The 22,565-nt window shown below is 40.6% G+C and overlaps 1 long non-coding RNA gene across 1 annotated transcript; it reads left to right on the top strand.

Moving 5' to 3' along the window:
- Window positions 1-3,343: 3,343 nt before the first annotated feature.
- Window positions 3,344-16,566, top strand: LOC134162575 (uncharacterized). The gene is made up of 3 exons (XR_009964369.1): window positions 3,344-3,620; window positions 8,652-8,759; window positions 13,933-16,566. It is a non-coding gene; the product is annotated as an uncharacterized LOC134162575 (long non-coding RNA).
- The last annotated feature ends 5,999 nt before the right edge of the window (window positions 16,567-22,565 follow it).

Raw genomic sequence — 22,565 nt, 5'->3', positions numbered from 1 at the left:
CAGAAGTACTGTCTATTGCAGTTTGTATACACATACCTTAAGTAGCTTTAAATTATCTAATCTGAATATTGATTACATGAAACAATAGCAGTACACGCAGTCTGGTGAATACATGCTTAATTTACCGTTTTGGAGGTGACCAGGTAACATCTCAACATTTCTGTAATTTTTCATTGGTTATAGTTGTTCATACACACAGGATTCAAGTATCTTCAAAACTATATTTCTCCTACCAAGCACTAGTTGAATACTAAGAAACTAACTAATCCAACTAGTTATGACCCCCCGCATTCATGGTAATTCAAACTGGCATTCATATCATTTTCATGATGGGTAAACATGAATTTGATCAGTATTTTCAGGATGTAAATTACATTTTTAACAGCAACTTCCATGGGACTATCTCAGGTAGTGAGATGAACAAATGAAAATTATTTTCCACTTTAAATGATTTTTAGAAAGTACATATTTTTTATAACTGAATCTCTTTTTAATGTTACATGCCACTGAATCATAATATTGCCTTTTATTCCCAGGAAAATTTGAATAGGAACAACTGCAGCAAATGAAGCATGTATTGGGACTTTCAGTAGCGAAGACACAATTTCACTTTCCATTTTAATCTGCTCTGGGCACAGGAAGATGGTGGTAAACAGAAGATACACAACAGCTTACGAAATACTGCTCCCATTGCACCCTGTAGATTGCTCTTCATTTGTGGAAAAGCAGGTTAATGGAAAAACAAACACTACTCTTTTCAAAACTGCCATTTTAACATCAGGTTGAAAATATTTGGGTGTTTTACACATTCACGTAGACTTTGATACCAAAATACAAAGGAATCTGACACCCAGAATAGTGTTCTAGGTAGGCTTAACTAACTCTGGTGCTGCACTTGTACCAACTAGGTCACCAAGTGTTTTTCTCGCTTTCAGAGTTCTGAACTGACAATGACATTTGCACACAAAAGGGAGTTATTTCAATATTTGTATGAAGCTAGGACCAGTGGTAGGTAAATATGACTGATCTCAGGTTTTCACTGAGGCCATGGCAAGTTTTTTCCCAATGTTTTGGATCATCTCTCTGCCATCATAATGAAAAACGGGAGTTAAAACAGTGTATTATTTGCATCATTGACAGTGGAAAGTCATATATCATTGAGATATTTATTTTATACAAATAACCATGCAACTGAAATGTATGAAGGGATGGAAGTGCCTTCCAAGACTGCTCCGGTATTATGACAGAGAACAAGCCTGCATTTGTCTCTCAACAAAGCAGGCGTTCTGGGTACAAAACATATGTAGGCAGAGGGCATTGATACAGGAATGCATCAGACATGAGAAAAAAAATTGAGAAACATTCAATAAGAAGATAATTTTAATTATCTTCAGTAGAACTAGGAAAGCTGCTCAGGAGCTATGGGGGGATGGAGGAAAAGAGATGAGAGAAGGGAGATATGGAAGGGTATTTGAAAAACATTAATGTGAAATACCTTTCCTTTTGCTCATGAGTTCTCAGCAGAGCTTACAGGCCTTTGTGAGCTTGCAAATTAAATCCTGAGTAACTGTCACAAAACTATTCTGTCACAGAAAACAAAGCATCAAGGAACTAAAGCTGGCAATGTTGAAAGACAAATATGTTTAAAATTCCTCAGTTTCTGTTTCAGCACTTGTTTTGCGCTGTTTCTGACAGATTCTCAACAGCTTTTGCATCAGAAAAGCACATTCACGCATTTTCATATGTCAATAGGTCTCCACAATTCACTTTCCTATTTCCTTGTCATTGTTCAGGCTTTTAAATATTCATCCCCTCTTAAATCCTCATGTAGCCTAACAGTGGGTTTAGACCCCTTCAGATCACTTAGAAACACAAACTGCCGTGAGCTCAGGCTAAATCTATCAAAGATGAATACACGCTTTGTGCATTACACGTAATACCTGTTTTTTTCTCTCTGTAACAGTGATAAGCATGGATGACTACTGCCTGCTATTATATTCCATTTCTGATCAAAATCCAGGCATTTTATGGGAGTCAAAACAACCGTACCCTTGCTGGAAACCACCCAACCGTCCGATGCCCAGCCATGCTACCCTGGAACCTGCCCTGCCAGGATGCATATACCGAACGTGCAGCTGCACAGAACTCTGTCCACGCTACCCCACTGCCGGGATGGCATGCATCCTGCCCGCCCTCCGGCCACCGCCTGCTCCGGGCCGCTCCGACATGAGCCCAGCGGCGGGGCCTGACTGACGAGCACCCTGCCGACCGCTCCGTTCCCACCTGCTCCCGTTCGGTCCCGACGGGGGGCAGCTCCCCCGGCGCCCTCCCCTGCTTCCCGCTACCCAGCGCACCCTGGGGAGCTTCCAGCGTTCTCCCTGCCCGCTGAGGCTCCAGCAACCGGCCCCTGCCCGCCCGGAGCTGGGGCCCGGCACCCCACAGGAGGGGGACACGGCAAGGGAACCCCGCTCCCGGGCCAAGTACGGCGGGCACGCACCAGGCAGGCGGAGCAGACGCCCAGAAAACTCCTTTTCCACTCACGCTCCTGCGAAGCGAAACTTACCGGGGGGGGGGGGGAACGGGACTGTTCCCACACCACACCACACCACACCACCACCTTGCCCGCCCTGACACGGCCCAACTTACCCAAACCCTTCCAAAGGTCTCCCAAAACCCCACCCCAGCAGGTCACAGACAACGGCCGGGGACCGGGCAGAACTCGGGGCCGGTGCCACTCACTTTCCTGCGCCTCCTTCCGCCTTATCTCTTCGCTCGCGGGCTGCAACTTCCAATCCTTCCCCCAACTGCCATCTTCCACCGGCGCGGCGGGGCAGGATCGGAGCGGGGAGGGAAAGTTGCGGCGCCTGCTGCTACTGCTGCCTCGGGGACTAGCTGGCCATCTCGCCGGCGGCGGGCGAGCGTGTGCCGTGCGCGGAGGGCGGGGCGGCGGCAGCTGGCGAGGAGCTGCGCGCTGCGTTCGCGGCAGCCCGTGGCGACGCGGGGAGGATTTACTAAAAATAGCCGCCCGGCGCGGCGGGGGGAGGCCGCTGGGTTCGGCTCCGCTGTGCCGCGGTCCCCGCTGCGGCCGCTGGGGGCTGGGCGGGCCGTGTAGCGCCACGCCACCGCGGGGATAGCGCTGAAGGGGCGCCTTGCCCGGACAGAGGGGTAGGAAGGCGCTTCGGGCACGAGACCGCGGTTCCCCCGGCCCGGCTGCCCGGAGCGGGTGGGGTCGGGCAGCGTCGGGGTTCGCTGATGGGGACCCCCGCGCGGGGCCCTGCTTCCCACCTGGCTATGGCTCTGTCTGTAGCGGCGGGAGCGCGGCCGCGGTGCCCGGAAAGGGCCTCACCGAGGCTCTGCCGGGCTTTCACCGCCGCTCCTCGGGGGCTGGTGTCGGCCGGTTGCGGAGGAGCCGCTCGGTTGTTTTCACCCCTTGCACTGGTTCCGCTGCCGGCCTTCAGGGGAGGGGATGCACCTGACCCTCACCCTGCTCCCTGCTAGCCCAGGGAGCGGTGAGCGGAGCCCGGCGGGGTGCGGTGAGGACACGCATCTGGGAGGGCACCGCCGCTGCCTTCACCCGGCCTCCGGCTTTCCCCGCAGGGAGAACGGGTAGGAGCTGCTGCGTGGCCCTTGCGGGGTGGGTATTACTGTGCCTGGGGCTGTGACATCCCGAGGTGACTGCACACTGTTGTAAGTGCTTCTTTCCCCTCGACTTACCGGCCTTGATATCTCTTACTATATTCAGCTGGAGGTTGCCCGTCTTTCTGAACCCACATTAGGTCTCTGGTAAAGATTAACGGTCTCCAGGATTCCCTTTTCCCACTGCTGTTTTGTATGGTCTATGAAGCCCTTTAGTCTATGGAACCTATCTTAACTATGTTTATCTCTAACCTAAATTTATGGATAGATTTTTTTTATTACTTGGGAGAGGAAGGAGTGTCTCCTTTTATTTCTCTCGTTCCAGGTAAAGGTTAGTTTCAAAGCAGTTCAGTTCTTGGAAATTTAAGTAATTTAAAAAAAAAGTCATTAGCTAAATTCCATCTAAAGGCTTTGGAATTTACATTTGTATTTTTATGTATTTCACTTATCATAGAAGTTTCAAGCTGTTTTACTCTTTTTAATTTTATTTTTATATTTTAAGATTGGTTATTCTTTCCACCGTATTGGTTTCAGATGTTAGCTTCTCTGAAACAAATGTTTAAAATTGGTCTTTCCAAGACTGCTGAAGAACTAGTTAAGTATAAAAGGTACAGCTGACAGCTAAAGCAAGTGGTTTTGAATTTGGGCCTGAATGTCATTTATTGCTCAAGGGATGCAACAGATAAAGTCAACTGTGGTAAGCAGTGGGTTTTGTGACCCTCAAAATAAATGTCACTTCTCAAAATTAGAAACAAAACTGTGTCTGTGTATGTTTCAACTTGGAGAGGAATCTCATCATATTGTTTTGGTTTGTGTTCTAGTGCGGAAATCAGTTTCAATGGGATTGCTAGATGTTAAGTCATGGAGTGCCGTGTGACAGATACATCTAGGTCCAAATAGGCTAATGAAATCACACTGCACTGTTTCTCTGACAGATCAATACCCTTCAAACTGATGCATACTTTTGTTTCATTATGTACTCTCGTCCTCTGTCTACTTGAAGGAGGCATTGGCATTACAATTACATTCTAAAAGGCTAGTCACTGTTCCAATGCTACGCTGGGAATTCCTGAATTTATACTGGAAAATAACAGGCATCTCTGAGACACCCATGTGGTTTTGTTACTGCTGTGCTTGCCCCTACTCACTTCCACTCAGTGCTAATAATATAATGAAGTGGTGTATGGTGGTAATACTTAGGAAACTTTTATCTTGCTTTTGCGAGATCTGCTACTGCGATAGCATTACTACATTATCTACTCTTAATTCTGCTGATCAAAATATGATTTATAGACTTGACTGATTTGCTGCAGTGAATATGTGTAGCTCTTTCAAATGTAGCATTCTCTATATTCTCATTGCCTTTCTGAGTTGTTACAAACACTTATCGAAAGTCATGGGGGTGAGAAGAGAAAGTAATATGCCTGCATTATAACTTGTAATTTATAAAACCTGAGATGAGGTGCTGCAATCCTTAAAGCATTTTTATCCCTAAAAAGAGACTTGAGTCACCCTTCCAGCTTCATCTCTGCCACACTGTGAACTGGGGTCTGCTGCTGTATGATGCTGTTCACATACCAATAATTTACAATAACTGGATTTTTTTAATGGAAAAAGCTTGCACATTTATCACACAGAAGATCACTAAGCTAATTTTTGGGAGGGCCCCAAAAGGTTTTGAAAACCATGCTGGAACAGAAAAATTGTCTTCCCCATGGTTCCTCACTTAAGGTAGGGCCTAATGAAAGCACTAGGAGAAAAAATTCCCCCCACCCCAGAAAACACTGAAAATATTGAAATAATTGAAAAAAATTAAACCACACAACTGTGTAGCATTCAGCAAACCTTCCTCACATTGGCACAGATTTTACTATCATTAATACTGTGGCAAAATGGCTTTCAGAAGTTCCATGCTTTCACTAGAAACTACTTGAAGATATAAAATGGCAGTGAGGTATAATAGTTCATCAAGCACTACTTAAGGCTCATCAAGCAGTGTGCAATCCCCTCACTGAAAGGGAATGTCTAGGATGTTCTGTACTGTGTGACCATTAAAATTAATACTCAGCTATGTCCCTTTCCCATTCTGTTCATGAGCTATCATTTCACAAAAAGTGAAACCCATTGAGATGAACAGAAGATAATCCTTCACATTTAGCAAGACCAAACTGGACTTCCAGCGTACATGTGCCCGTTAACTTGCAGATCTGAGTAAGATGGAAGTAATGCTTTGCCATGAGAACTGTTGAGGAATGAAAAAAAGGTAAGTCTACCCTATTAGTCGATGTTATATGCCAGCTCTTTGCTGAAACAATCAGTCCTTTTGGATGCATTTCTGTTCCTGGACTGCCAGGCAGTAGGTTCTTTTCATTATCTCTGGCAGTCAAGAGGCTTCAATTATTCTTCTCTGGAGTAATCTTGCAACACACCTATGCTTCTAGTTATATCCAGTGAGATTGACAAGATCTACTTTTCAGAGATGATTCTTAAATTCAGCTTGAAGTTCAAGGAGGCAGCTACGTACTTCCTGAGTAAGATGAATAAACACCCCAGAATTTAGCTGGTGTTTGTTCCTTAAATTCCTGTCCAGTTTTGAAAGGGGGGTTAGAACTAAACGATCTTAAGGTACTTTTCAACCCTGTGATTCTGTGAGCTCATGGCTCTGCTTTTTATCTTCCCATTCAGGGAAGTTATAGACGTGCTGTGCTCCTCTTTAGAAATCAGTACCAGCTGCCTCTCATTTGTCACCTTATAGGACTAGATCCTTGCAATGCTTCAGATCACTTTTTTAATGTAGATACCTAGAAAGTTGCACAGGTCAGCCATGCACCATGTACCTAAAAAATACAGCACTTTAACCAGTGTTGTGCAATTCTCTATGTATGCTTTATAGATGTATTAATGCTTATAAGGGTATCTGCCATAGCAATTATTTGCATTTTATTAAGAATGTTTGCATAACTTCCTCCTTTAAAATGTTAAGATTTGTCTTCTGTAAGAAAAACATCAACATTAGGTTTCAGGAAGGGGTGTAACTTACTTGCCATGTCTGTTAATTTGACTGAGAACTAACTAAAGTCTTCTTGTGGGTAAGACTGGTAGCCTTTTAGTATCATGCTCATTGGCTCATTAACATTATAATTTCACATGTTTCAAATTGGGCATAATTGTTGATTTTGTTTACAGAAAGCAGTTGCTTTTTACCTGAAAAAAGATCAGTGGTTTAGCTGATCAGACAGTTTTACACGATTTGTAAATAACCACTTAACTGCTACAGAAGTAGGCAATCTAAATAAATCAACACAGATGCCAACATTTTAAAGTTAATAGGGTTTTTTTGTACTAACATTGAAAAAAAAAGAATAGTTTTAGATATGTTTAAATGTGTTATTAAAATCTATCTCCTTCACACTGTAAATAATTAATGTACGATTAGCTTTTTCGGTGCCTGGGCTTTCAGGAATGTGTTCACATATCTACATTCGATAGGACTATTCAGGTTGTTAAAATTAAACATGTTATTACCTCTTTTTTATAGTTCCAGTGGTTAGCCAATATTTGGAAATTTGTGGGGTATTTCTCAGAAATGTAATAGAGTCAAGTGGGTTTTGGTCCTGACCTACTTGTATACAGAGAATATAAACATCTCTTGATTCCTCAAACACAGTAAGTTCTGAAATGAGTGACCAGACATAACGCCAAGCCTGCACACTACTGCCCTGACACAGCACTGTGCCTCCAGACTGGGTCTTTCACTCACATAAAGCAAATGTTTTTAAATGCCTATAATGCTGTGGTGAATTGTGCAGAACTGGCAAACGCTCACATACAAAGGAGATCCAAGCCTTGGATGTCTGTTGAAAGATTTCCCATTGGCTTTGGACTAACTGGAGATGGAGCTGAGCCCTGTTCTTGTTTTCCTGTATTGCCCTTCACTCTTGATCCCGAATCCTTTTCTGTCCTGATCCTAAACACCTTTGGCTGTTGCAGTCTGGATCCTTTTCTTCCATTTCTTTCTGCAGCTGAGGTGCCAAATTTTCTCAACATTGCTTTGAAGACATTGGTATGTCACATTATACTGGTCCAGGTGTCCTCTCACGTGTCCTAATCCTGCTCTGACCGCTGACCTTGTCCTTTGCTCATTCTGAACCATGTGTCTTTCCCAAAGTCATCTGACAGTAGACTCCAGCGACTGTATTATCCAGAGTCTTGCTCAGGCCAAGCAGCAAGTTCTGTTGCTCTGTGCCATGTTTACATATTCCAGGTGTTTTCTTTCTGTCTCCTTGATTTTCTGATGTCCTTGTTTCTTCCTGGCACACGCTGTGCAGTTCCACCAAAGGAGTGCATTTGTATTCAAACCTCATTGTACAAATCTTGGCTTACAGGATGGAGCACCTTTTTCAGCCTTGTCATGCTGATCCACAATGTGGAAGGTGGTTTCTATTCTTTGCCATTACTAAGTTAGCAAGCATGAAAGTATTCCTTCACTTACCCTGAATAGAAAATGGATTTTATCCATACAAGGATAGATCATAACTATATTGAGAACTGCCCACAGATCATAAATATATCTAGCTTACAAAATTCCAGATGCATTAGTCTTTGTAAAAGTACTTAGTAATTACAAAAATAAAATGCCTGGCCTGTGCACTTGCTGTATCTCTATTTGTTGCTCATAATCATTGTTAGAAGGTAAAGAATATTACAGGTCAATTTCTGCAGTTCCTAACTGAGCTGCTCTTTTAAAAACAAGCTATGTTTAAGCTGAGAAGAGGAACTCTCTGGGGAACACCTTGTCATTAAACTTGACCAGGAGTCATTAAACCTTGTTCAGGTGGATTTTGTCTGGTTTTATCATGCACTTATTACTGCATTAGCAGGTAATGTTATTCTGAATGAATGAGTGAGCTTGTAATTACACAAATCTTCCTCACTACAGTGATTCATCAGGTAGGATATGTTTGAGCTTTCTGCTTTATCTTTTTTTCTTATCCCACGCTCTGTAGAGATGACAGAGATGGAGAACGTGCACAAGTTACTACACTATCTGTTGATAAGATTGATGCAGGCAGCTTGGGCCTGATGATGATTCATTGATGATCAAGTGCAACAAACAGCTCTATGTGAGTATCTGAGCAAGTCATTTTCTGGGCGACAAAACAATTTAGTGACATTATTATTCCTTCCTGTAATTTCATACTTCTTGTTCTGAAATTTCAATATCCAGTAGATTTTCTTGCCTGAGATCCCATGGCTTAGTATCAGGGAGTATGAAGCATGGTGTGTGTGGAAAGAGAGCTTTTCCTGCACAGGTCTCAGCCCTGAGGAAGGGTTATTGTTGATTTGGTCTTGGCTTTTCCAGCTAGGATAGATGATATGTGCTATAGATGTTTCTGTTGTCTCATCTATCTTAAAAATAGGTTCCATTGTCATGGCTGCTCCACTTTTAAACAGGTAATTACACAGACCTAGGATAGTTTTGTAATAACATTTGGTATTAACATTAAATATGTATTCCTCATTATTGATTGACTTCCGTGACTATGGAAGGCTATTGGTGAAATAAAAATTGACATAGAACTGCTAGGCAGGTGGCAATGGAAGAGAGTGGCTTAGTCCCCTTTGGAGAAGTATATGAATGCAGTATGCACTCCCTGCTCACAGGTACTACGGTCAGGCTGTGTAGCTCCTCTTTAATTCAAGTCGGGGACGCAGGCACCCTGCTAGTATCAGTTTCTATTTGGTTATAACCTTGTCAGTTCCCTTTCGGTATTCACGTATGATCAACCAAATCACACTAGTTTCTGAAGATGACCAGTTCCATTTACATTTCATAATCTGTTGAAAGGAAAAATGTTTGTGACTGAGTAAGAGAAGGAAGGAGCTGTCAACCCTGTTTTGTGATTACTGCCCACAAATGTTCTCACATTTTTCTTTAAAAAAGTGTTCTGACAAAAATATTAGCACTAATAGTACAGTATACATATGTTCCTAGAGTATAAATAGTGCAGCTTCATCTCTTGAGATAGCTAAGGGCTCTCTCCAACGACTTTAATGAGGTTTGAGGCTGCTCAGCACCTTGCAGCAGGCACTCAGCACACAGGAGGAAGGCAACATGCTAAACTTGTAATAGTGTGAGGTACAAAGCACCATCACTACTTCTCCAAGCCAATGGGAGTCACAGAGCCTCGGTGTCTGCAGCATCAAGCCTTTACTTCTCCAATAAATACCAAAAACGTTTTTTTTCTCTTTTCACACTGTATCAGCATCCTCCAACAGATGCATCCTACAAACAGCAATCTGTATTGGCATCCTGCTTTCACACCAGAAATGAAACTCATTTGCCCTAACTTAGTGGACTGCATTACCCTCAGTTCCCTGCTCAGGCAATAGAGAGAAATACCTCAAGAAAACAACTCTATCTTCATTCAAATGTAGGTGCCAAAAATTTGGTGAGATAGATCCCACCATAGGTGTCTGCTGTCTTTTATTCACTCTTTACAAGGTTTCTTTTTATTACATGAAGTCTTACAGAGGAATTTTTATCAGTGGAGTTGACAGAAAAATAGCCCATCTCATTTACATACTACCACCAAGCAGAGACATGTCTAGTCTTACATAAATTACAGATTTTAAAAGTTAATATTCATATATTAACTTTATGCCATCCAGGCATTGTATTGTGTCCAAGATTATCAAATGGATACTCCTTCTAAAATTGCACTGATTTGCTTTTTAACACTATAGAATGAAGTGGAAACTGACAACACTCATGCATTCGATTCAGAGACATTGATAGGCTCCTGACAGTTCTGAGAGTGGCCAAAATGATTTCAGGGGAAAGTCAGAAATGGGAATTAACAGGGGGTGTCTTTTACAGACAAAAAATCCCATTAGTAATTGGCCTATTTTAAATATTCCGCTTTAATTTTTTTCTGTACTCTACTGTGTTTCATTCTTTTCTTTCTGAACTTTTGCCAAAATTATTATCTCTCAGCCAAACAAATTCAGGAAATACTGCTGACAAGAGGCCATGTTTAACCTTTATCGGCCTACCTTTCTTTTGCAGGCAGCTGAATAACTTTGTAGAAGTCACACATACTCAATCTACTGCACAAATGCCCAGTTTCTGAAAGCTTTCATGCAATGTGTTGTACCCTGAAGAGACCAGGTTGCTCAAAGCCCCATCCAGTCTGGCCTTAAGCGCTTACAGGGATGAGGCAGGCACAGCTTTTCTGGGCAACCTGTGCAGTGCCACACCACCCTCACAGGAAAGAATCTCTTCCTAATATCTAATCTAAATCTCCCCTTTGTCAGTTTAAAGCCATTGCCCCTTGTCCTATCACTACATTCCCTTCTAAAAAAGTCCCTCTCCAGATTCCTTGCAGGCCCCCTTTAAGCATTAGAAGCTGCTCTAAGGTTTCCCTGGAGCCTGCTCTTCTCCTAGCTGAACAACCCCAACTCTCCCAGCTGTTTTTCACAGCTTCGTGACCTTCTCTGGGCTTGCTCCAACAGGTGTACGTGCCTCTTGTGTTGAGGGCCCAAGAGATAAATGCAGTACTGCAGGTGAGGTCTTCCAAGAGCAGAGTACAGAGGGAGAATCACCTCCCTCAAGCTGCCGGACACACTCCTTTTGCTGCAGCCCAGCATATGCTGTTGCATTTTGATTTTTCTTAAGTTCAGTCAACGGTACCCTTACAAATACTATCTGAGAATATGTGGCTCATTTTATTCTTAAGGGGGATGTCTCTCTTTTTATTCCCATAATTAGAAATGTGTGAATACAGGTAGGAGAATAAGTCTGAGGAAACCTCAGACAATTATAATTTTAGTTTTCAGACACTAAAAAGGGCTGAAAGTGTTGTTGCCTCTAATTTTCTGATAGGCTCCATTACAATCAGAATTACTGCCTCAAGTTGTAAATTAGATAGTGTACTCCCATAATAAACTAATAACATTATTTCTGAAGTAGCTAATTCTTTTTTTTTTTATTCTGAATGCATACAGACAAGTATGACATTTCCTTATGTTTATAAAAATACTTCTCAAATAGACAAACATTTGGTAATATTTCATTACCAACAAAGTTTATTGGTTAAATGATTGAGAAGGAGAAATGCTGTTGGGTAGAATTTATTCATAGATAGTGAATCAACCTCTAAATTCAAGAAGAGACATGAAAGCTCAGTAAGGAACTGAGCAAATAATTAAAAAATTGTCAATATATGAGTCTATGTTACATTTTAGTAATTTATGGGAAAATTAATTACGTATACCTGAGATTTCCTGTAATCTTCTACCCCTTAAGATTTTTTTATACAAGGGAATAGAAGGGAAGATGCCTGGGAATATATAGCCCTATTCATGAAGAGCACTGAGATGTGAGATGCTGGTACCTGTTTTCCAAACAGTATTCAAATAGAGTATAAATAACCCACGTGAGTTTGTTGTTTTCCCAAATGAGCCAATAAATGCCAATGTCCTGGAGCATCGAAACAGTAAATTTATTTTCACATTTGTGAAATAGCAAGCATTTATTTGGAAGCATGTCATCAGGGCGAAGTGAATGGTCTGTGTCCAGACAGAAACATAAGAGATACCCATTCAGAATTCAAGGACTTAAGCTGTACTACTCGAGATAGAATGTCACAAATATTTCTGAATATTTTTTGATCCTTAGGAATGAACACATCTATATGCAAGTTACATAACACTGTCACTCTTAGAAAAATAGAAAGTACAAAAACTTCAGCTCTGCAAACCGTATAGCTGCCCACAGTGTTCCAGTTTATGGGTTCAGTCCTCCAATGCAATGAGCACTTTGATCCCGGTCCAGCAAACTACTCAAATATCTGCTTAACAGTATGCACGCAAATAATTCTGTTATGTTTGGCTGCTACTATAGCTAAGTAGAAGTCGCAAGGTCCTGATATCATAGATGACATTCCTTCTTCAAAAGCTCCATGAAATGCTAGCATAACACTTACCTAATTCACTGGGATTTTATACACCACCATTCATAAAAGTCTGTAACATGCTATATGGAAGTGTAAGTAGACTATGAAATAGCTGAACAATTTTTGTTTTTTCCTCTTACCAGTTTCTTCCGGGAGGAGATACTTCCAAGAGCTTGAAAGGATTATTAAAACTTGGAGCAGGGACTAAAGGAGCTACAGCTCCCTTCTCTCCACTACTGTATATAATGCAGTGTATGCTGGACATAATCTAACTGGGAGATGCTGTCTTTCCCACCTTTGCATTGACCTTTGCAGAAAGGGTGAATGCAAAGCTTGTCACTGTGCTGGGTAGCAGATTGAGGCTGCTGCAGTCAGGCTTATGCTCCACTCATCAAAAGTGATATTAAGGCTGTTTCAGCATGCTTGCTGCCAGAGCTTCCAAAAATGTTCTGTCTGACCTAGACAGGATTCTTGCTCATGGCAGTATGATTCCTCTTTTCTCTCTTCTCCCCATGCCATTTGGCCACATCAGAAACAGTTTGAAATCAATGTGAGGTTTAGCCTTTAGTGACACCTGAGTAGTTTATCATCACATGAACTGTGCTTTACAACCCACTTTGTTATTACTAATACTTCATCAACATTTTATATGTCTTGTGATGAATGTGGGCTAGTGCATTATCCCACTTTCTGTGTGCATTATGAAGCTGCTCCCTTCAATCAGTATTGTCGCAGTTTCTGTTATTTGCTTTCTTGCTCTCTACCCATCTATGTATAATATGACACATTTCCTGCTCTAATCTCACTATGAAAACATCAAGAGCTTTGAAAATTGCATACATCTCCAGAGCACCGTAGGCTACTTTTTACCCAAAACAGTGTTCAGATGGCTGTCACAAAGAAAGTTAAAGTGAAATGTCAAATGCTGTACGGAAGAAAAGCTGCACATGGTAGATACAAGATTCAGTGCACGGTAACTCCCTCTTAATAAACAAGCAAAGATCTATTGGAAGGAAAATTTCCCTGCATTTGAAATTTAACTGCCAACCATCCACATCCCACACATAACTGTCAGAAAGGATGTCTAAATCTGTCCTCATTTATAACATGTGTTGTGACAAGATTTGACAGTCTCTGAAAGAGCTATAATTGCCACCTAAACATTCAGCATTTTGTCAACTGCGATCATGTTTAGGGAAAGCATTTATTTCACTTAAAAAAAAAAACTAGCATTTTTTTCTTTCTTCTGAATGAGATGACAGATTTCTATTTTTTTCTTTTCTCATTAGGGTTTGCAAGTAAGATTTAAGAAACTTTTTCTGTTCCTTTTTCTTTTCAGTGTTTTTCCAATGACAGAACTTTTCAGATTAAAAGAAGAATGATTAGCTTGAAGAAACCAATAGCAATTTAACAGAAATACCTTAAGGATGTTTGTCAAGATAGATACTGATGCCACTAAAACCTTTTGATTGTCCAGCTGGTTTTGATAGGTGCTCTGCTGAATATCACAACAGGAACCAAGGTGAAAAGGGGGGAAGAGTATCTGGTATTGCCATTTTGTCACTCTGAATAAATGTTATGTAGTTTTAGTCCAGTGCATATAGTCATCCTAATGCAACTATAAACGCTGCAGCATGGACATGGGAGCTGTTCATGTGAGAGCAGAAAGAATGCTTTGGATAAGGGAAATGAAACATGTCTCTTGGGCATTAACAGTCTGTATACTTGGGACTGCAGTTAATATGTAATCAATTAACTTCCCTGATGGTTCAGAAGTACACCAACTCTTACCAGGCCTAAGAGTTTATGTCTTAGTTGCTTTCTTGAAGTACTGAGCATTAAAACACCCCACTACTAAACCAAACACTTCCCAGCAGTATTGCTTTAGTTCGCTTGAGCAGCATTCATGGTTGTTCTGTGTTTATTTACCAAAACCCATCCAGCAATTGAATTTTACTCACAGGAATATTCACAAAATTTAAAAAAAATCTGCACTTTGGAGAGCATTGATGCTAAAAGTGGTACTTTTCCCACATATGACAGATGAGGCAGGGACACAGAAGCAGGAATGCATAGGAAGAGCTGATGCTACCAGATCCAGTTCTACTCGTTTTTGCCTGGCCTGCCTTTGCCAGGGGCACTAGTGTTTGGCACCTGGCATGTCTGTAATTGTGCTGACATGGGGCTTTTCAGGACGAACATGGTAAACTTTTCCTCTGATGGCTAGGGGGGTCAGTAAATGCACTAAACATTTCCTTCTGACTGGAGTTTGACTTCAAAATGGACATGGAAGCCAAAAGGAAAAGATATGCTGTACAAGTGAGAGCACAAGTTTACATTAACTAACTTTCTCCACCTGTTCATTCCTAATTGCAAGACTCTTATACAGTATATTCTTTAACTGCCAGTTAAGATGCTTACACTCAAATCACAATCATTATTGATTCCTTCTCACACAGACAATTATCCATAATGGGTGTTCACAGTAACACCACGCTACAAACCTGGATGTCAGATAAGAATGCCACACTGTACAGTCAGTCCAAAGCCCAGTTTCAGTCCAAACAACAAGTCACAAAAATAATAATCTGACACTCACCAAACAGTTGGTTTGGTTCAATTTAGAAAATAGAAAGAAGAATCTCAAAAAAAATAGTAACTATTATTAGTCACATACGTTTCCTTAAATATAATGGAAGAGGACAGACCAACGTCCATGAATGTTGCATAACCTTCAATAAGACATCAGAATTAATTCATACATCTATCAGCTTTTACATGTTAGGGCATACTTTTTGTAAGGAGTATTGTTAAACTTATTTTAAGAAGCACCAAGTACATAAAGGGGATATCTGGGCATACAGAATTACAAGTACTACTATTCTGTTTAGATTTAAAGCTAACATCTCCCCAAAAATCAGACTTAGTTACTTGGAGCAACTAACAATGAGGGGGTTGGGTGAGGGTTGTTTTGGCATCTGTGTCAGATTATGTATCCCTTGTCTGTTAAGAACTTTCTAACGTTCTCAAGTTTCAATGATTTTGCTGACTTAGCAAAGCTGGTCTCCTACCTATGTGCTCTTATTCCTCTGTTGTATATAGTGTAACAGAACTTTTGAGTTCAACCCCTAAGCAGCTACTGGGATCAATGGAAGCTGGAGGAGAAAATGATAGAAATATAGAAAAATTTGGATTCTGTGGATATCTGACATTGCGGTCAGATACCCAGCAGCTTCAAGTGCCTTTGTAACTGAAGGCAGATGGATGTCTCAGGTTTTGCCAGCCAGCCAGTAACACCTTCCAGAGAAATAGTAGTTTCATCATCTCCCTATTGATGTGTACTGTGCAGTTTTTAAACATCAGCATCCTGAATGACCTAAAAAAAAAAAAAGAAAAAAAAATGTTTGAGGGAAGTCGGAAAAGAGAAATGCAAACATAAAAGTAGGGAATGGAAGTACTTTCTGTGGGAATGAGGGTAAGAAAGAACCACCTAGAACACATACAGAAACCTTGGCAAGGAGTTAAAAATTAAGGATACTGGACTGGGATTCTAGGAAAAAGGGCAGGGAGATCTTGAGAGGGAAGTGGACAGGAGGCAGGAGATTTCAGGAAATCTTTAAAAAGAATGAGAATGGAAAATGGCACACTGGCACCTCAAGAAGTCTCTGACAAATGCATTGCTCAGCACCTTCAGCAACCGCAAAGTGAATGACAGAATCCCTTTGATGTGAGGTTTGAAAAACTATGAATTTACCATAGTATTATCAAGGAGTATCTACAAGAAGGACTAAAAGAGAAAAAGAAAGATATTTTACAAAAGCTCAGTAGGCTGCCTTGCCTTTGAAGGGAAGGAAAGAGAGTTTGGCTCTTTCCTGGTAAACAATGAACAATTTAAATATTGGACTGAAGTTCACCTTTCTAATCAACTGTAACACCTGTGCAGTGCAGTAATTAAACAAAGCATTGGGTTGTCCTTCTCTTTGTTCTTATGATTCCTTATATATATCCACTAATTCAGACAGCATCTCACCCTGAAGTTGGAATGAATTCAGGAGACAACAGCAAGCAGAAGGAGGGTTTTTTGTGAGGATCCTTCTGAGAACATTCCCCACATGACTCTGTTAAGATATATAATAATATTAAACTGTAGAGCATAATTCCAAGCCTTTCCAGATGTTAACATGGCATTACCCTGGGTTACCTCTTTCTGGCTATCTAGGTAGGGAGAAAGATGAACCTTTTGGGGTGTGAACCTCCTCAGGCAGGTTAAGAAGCAATCAGTGAAGACCTTAGGCCCACTGTAGAAGGGGATTTGGTTCGAGACCATCTTAAGAACCTGAACTTACAGAAGTCCATGGGACCTGAGGAAATCCATCCGTGGGTCCTGAAGGAGCTGGCGAATGAAGTTGCTAAGCCACTGTCCCTCACATTTGAAAACTCATAGCAGTCAGGTGAAGTTCCCAACTACCAGAAAAAGGGAAATATAACCCCCATTTTAAAGAAGGGGAAAATGGATGACTTGGGGAATTACAGACCAGTCTCACCTCTGTGCCTGGCAAAATCTTGGAGCAGATTCTCCTGGAAAGCATGCTAAGGCACATGAAAATCAACAAGGTGCTTGGTGACAGCCAGCACGGCTTCACTAAGGAGAAATCCTACCTGACCAATTTGGTGGCCTTCTATGATGGGGTTACAGAACTGATGGACAGGGGTAGAGCAGTTGATGTCATCTACCTGGACTTGTGCAAAGCATTTGACACTGTCCCACACGCAGCATCCTTGTCTCTAAATTGGAAAGACATCAATTTGATGGATGGACCACTCAGTGGATACAGAACTGGCTGGATGGCCGCACACAAAGAGTTGTGGTCAATGGCTCAGTGTCCGGCTGGAGACCAGTAACGAGTGGTGTCCCTCAGGGATCGGTGTTGGGCCCAGTCTTGTTCAACATCTTTGTCAGTGACATGGACAGTGGGATTGAGTGCACCCTCAGCAAGTTTGCCGATGACACCAAGCTGTGTGGTTCGGTTGATACCCTGGAGGGAAGGAATGCCATCCAGAGGGACCTTGACACGCTTGTGAGGTGGGCTGATGCCAACCTTATGAAGTTTAACCATGCCAAGTGCAAGGTCCTACACCTGGGTCGGAGCAATCCCAGGCACAGATACAGGTTGGGCAGGGATTCAGAGCAGCCCTGTGGAGAAGGACTTGGGGGTGATGGTCAATGAGAAAATTAACACGAGCCGGCTTCAGTGTGTGCTCGCAGCCCAGAAAGCCAACTGTATCCTGGGCTGCATCAAAAGGAGCGTGACCAGCAGGTCAAACACATTATGCCATTTCTTATGAGTGCACCTTTTCCCCAGTACTGAACAAGTATTTGGTTGTAAAAATAAGACTGAAATAGCTGGTTTGATGCTTAAATGGATGGCATCATGCAGCTCTGAATGCTGATCAGCTGCAGGTAAAAAATGTTCCCTCTTGTGAGAGTTTGCTAAATGTGCAAGCTCAAGCTAAAAATAACCAGCTGACCAGGCCTCATCACAACAACATTGTGAACTTTTTTCTCCTTGCATGACTGAAAAGCAGGTGATGTAGTCATACATTTTAAGACAGAAAGAGGCCATTTTACTCATCTAGAAATTGGCTTTATGCTCAAATACCATTATTTATGTATCTGATGTGAGAAACCTGCTTCATAAATTTGCACATAAAGATCATTCAAACCTAAGAGTCAATTCAGGATTTCTCCAACTGTTCTTTTTAACAAAACACTGTTGTACTACTGATGCTTAGCATTCTCTTGTGTTGCTATAATGCAAAGATGCTAACTTTAAGCCAACAGGCTAATGGTCACCAGAGCAGCACAGAGGGCCCAGCATTAGCTACCTGTTAGGAGGCCTATGGAGAGTTCTAGTTTGGTGCTTGCCAGAAGCCACAGCTAAACATTCTTGTAAGAAAGCTTTTCCATGTGAGGTAAAAAGCTGATCTTGATGGAAAGGGAGAGAAAGACTTGTTCTTTAATCCTCAGAACATGCTGCAGAAGAACAGAAGGATTGGTAAATACATAAAAAGGATGTCAGTAAGATTTCAGAATGGGCCAATAATGCATTAACAAGTAAGAAATTGCATTTAACCTAGAACAAGTTTATTTGAAATGTCTGTGCAGGGGGGCTGGACTAGATGACCTTTGAATGTCCCTTCCAACACAAACTATGATTCTATGTTTCTTAAATATGTTTGCTCCATATAAATTCCCTCGTTACAGGATGACTCTCCTGCTGTTTGAAAGAAGTTTCACCTTCTCTTTACCCATTCAATTGCAGGGAATGCAGCCGTGGTTGCTTATTGATCTTATATACAGTGATGATGGTATTCTGTGACCATAATAATACGGCTATACAAGTCCAATGGCAACAAATTAATTTTAAATTCTGTTCTACAGTTTTCCTAAGGTGAAACTAATTGAAAAATAGTAGAACAGATAGAAGAATTCAGTTCATCTTTATTACATGCTTAGTTTTTTGTGCGAAATACGATCAACTGGAAGTGAGTATTTTGACACCTCAACTATTGTTTTGACAACAATATTAAATGTAATGCATTTTCCTTTCTGTAAATGTTACAGGTGTTAGATTTTAGAAAATAAAATATGTGTCAGAAAAATACATCAGCCGTGTCTTGTCATACTTGATAGAGGTTTTCTTTACTGTTGCTCTCAGAAACCCCTAAAGACAACAATTACACTATCTCCAAGGACATCTATTCTAGTTCTTGGTAATCCTCACCATAAGAGTGAACTTCTCTATTTTAAACTTTCTCTTCTGCTGTTTTGCAGAAGGGCAGTTTGGTGACTCAAGAGGAACACTTCCCTGGGCCTAGCAAAAACCCCTCAAAGCTAGTATCTGACAACATAGCCTCCATGATGAGCTTCTGGGAACTACGAGTGAATGCTGTCCAGACCCTCAGTTTACGAAAGGTAACCCCTGCAATTTAGCTGCTTCCAGGTTGCCTGCACCCCATTTATGCCTTTGATGAGACAGTTTACTTGTGGCAAAATAACCCACCTACCACATTATATGAAAATAGACAAAGCTGTTGGTAAAAAAAAAAAAAAAAAAAAAACCTACTTTTTTTTTATATATATATAAATACATACTAAGAGACACAGATTGCCATTTGAAGGACTGGAAATGAAAAAGTGCTTGTGAAATAAACAGAACATTGCCTACAATCATAAACTGTTCCTTCAGAAAGTTGCATACAGATATTTCACTGCATTCCCCAAGTAACTCCATCCTCTAGATTCTGTCTTTTGCTGTTGCTTCATATGTTCAGATAGAGAATGGAGGCTCGCAATTCCCATTTTGCCTGGTGTTTTGGATTCACTCAGACTCCCACATCAATGTCCTAACACATTCTCTTTGAGGTATTTAATATGCCATATATTAAATATTTATTATAGATACACCTAATTAACCCTGTCCTCTCTACTGTATTTTTTGCTGAGAAGAGATAGGCTTTGTCTTGTCCAAGAATAATTTGAAGAGAAGCTCCTGTTTCCCATGCCCTCCAGGGATGTATACGTTCGTGTGAGTACTCTCTCTCACAATTTAACCTCCAGAATTGTCCAACCACCAATGCACATGGGAAATAGTTATTTTTTTTCTTTACAATAGTCTTCTACATATTTGTCTAGTTGGTGTCAATGTATGAGCTTGTAGAACACAATTTCTGAACTTTTTTGTGCTTTTGTGTGTTTTAACAACTCTCAGACATTTTTCCCCATAAGAGACTAAGCCATACCATTCAATTAAGAATCATATTCACCAAAAATCAATTATCCTGTACTTGACTTACTGTCAAGTCTTCAAAACCCATGTATATATAACCTTTCACATTTTCTAGAATTGTACTTGCTTTACATAAAACTAATTGCAACTTTTGACTAAATATAAAATTTTCCTTGGGTTGAAACGTCTGTTTTCCTAGAAATGTTTCTGCACTCTTTTGAAGACTGGGATTAAATAAAGTCAGACATTTTCATTTTTTAAACTTAAAATGGCAGGTGATGATCCTGACCCCTCAATAGTCATGTCTTATACTCCTTGATTCATTCTGACTCAATAGCAATTGACTGTTGATAAAGTTATTTTAGATTTCCTAGAAGAAATTTAGTGTATAGATTTCTTAAAGTGTGAACTGTGAAGAAAGAATTAAAATAACTCCCACACTCAAACAGGACCTTCCTGCAAACACGGCAAATGCTAAAGGGATTGAATACTAAAGAGAAGAAATAAAAAAGAAAGGCTGGACATTTTGCAATTCAGAGTATAATTCCTTGAAAGTGAGGGACTCCTCTCGGAAGTTCCATAGTGAGACATGATAGTTTCAGATACAGAACAGAGCTTAGAAGGGTTTGATTTATCTGTACGAACAAACACATTTCTTAAAAGCTGTAAACAAGTAACACGATACAGCAATGCACTACAACACTGTTCTGCCATAGTTTATTTTCATCAGTCATATTAATCACTGCAGAGCAATGCATTAACGGCCACCCAAGGTTAAAGGAAAGAACGCAAAATAACAAACTGGAACAGTAGCTCATAACCTGGAGAACTCAGTGATTTATAATTCTGAGATCCTGTTGTGGGTTTCAGCATCAGCTTCATACAAGTTTATTTCCCTTTTAATCAGTCAGTCTCTGATCATGGTGATATTTACTTTGCATTAATTTTATTTGCCTTTGGAGGTAATGTAACTGTGATAAGAGACAATTAGTTTTGCACCATCAGGACAGACAATGAATTGTGACTTGGCAAAACAAAGATAAAATTAACCATTTGCTTAAATGGTGCTGTTCATTGTTGTTTTCTCATAAGGCTGCTTCTGTAATGTTCAGCTCCATGAACAAAATGGCTCAGGATATGCAAGTTTACCTCAAGAAAAACACATTCCGAGATGAACACTGCACTAATGTAGCAACACTGCCCAGTAATTCAATGCTTATTTTCCACAAGCCATTAGATCTGTCTAAAGATTCTATTTCACAGACAAAAGTGATGCAGTAAGAAATAAGCTAGCAGTTCAGTTATTGTGGCTAAGGCTTTTTAAATAAGAAGTAAACTGAGTTGGGCTGGGAATGCTTTTTGACACAGAAATAACAGCACTATCTTTTAAAATATCCCAAGTATTCTACTCAGAAGGCAAATGGATGCTGGAGTGAAACAAACTCATACCACTGCACAGAAAAGTTTACAAACATGTTGGATTTTTTTTTATGATAACAACATTGACCATAAAGGAACCTAACATGCAAGTACCTTCACAGAAATATGTGATATCACAGAAATATCACTGAGATACAGGTAACCTGTTAGAAGTACACGTTTTAGAGATTTAGAATAGTGTCATAGACCTAGAGATTGTGTTGATAAAATCATAATGACCTAAAAAATGTTAAGAAACCAAACCAAAACAAACTTTTAAAGAAAGAATAATCTAAGATCAATCTTAGAAAACAACAAGCTAAAATTAATCAGAACGAGTGTTTTCTCAGATATATGATAATACTAATTACAACCATAAGAAAGGGAGAAAATAGAAACTAGATTAATTTGTAATTATCAGAATAAAAGAGCACAGATCTGCAAAAAGAAGAAATAATTTTATAAGCAATATTGAGGTGATAACTGAGCGTTGGTCTGCTACTGAACAAGGAAGGTCTTTTAATTAATTAATTCTTTCAATTGTTTTTACTAAGACCACCCACTGACAGCAAAGACCTAGAAAATTAATACCAGTAACAGAGGAGTAAGGTTTCTGTGTTAGAGAATGGAAAGAACAGGTAAGAAAGTACTTAAATCTCAATCTGATGAACTTCCTCACATTCATGAAGACCTAATCAACATAATTGCAAGGCCATTAACAAGTGTATTTAGAAACTTGTGAAGGATAGAATACTTTCTAGAA

This window comes from Pezoporus occidentalis, unplaced genomic scaffold (genome assembly GCF_034315485.1).
Source record: "Pezoporus occidentalis ecotype Australia unplaced genomic scaffold, CSIRO_AGI_Poc_V1 ctg103, whole genome shotgun sequence".
In the NCBI taxonomy this organism is placed as follows: domain Eukaryota; kingdom Metazoa; phylum Chordata; class Aves; order Psittaciformes; family Psittacidae; genus Pezoporus; species Pezoporus occidentalis.
Note: the sequence above shows the minus strand (reverse complement) of the source record. Positions and strands in the feature narration are given on the sequence as shown.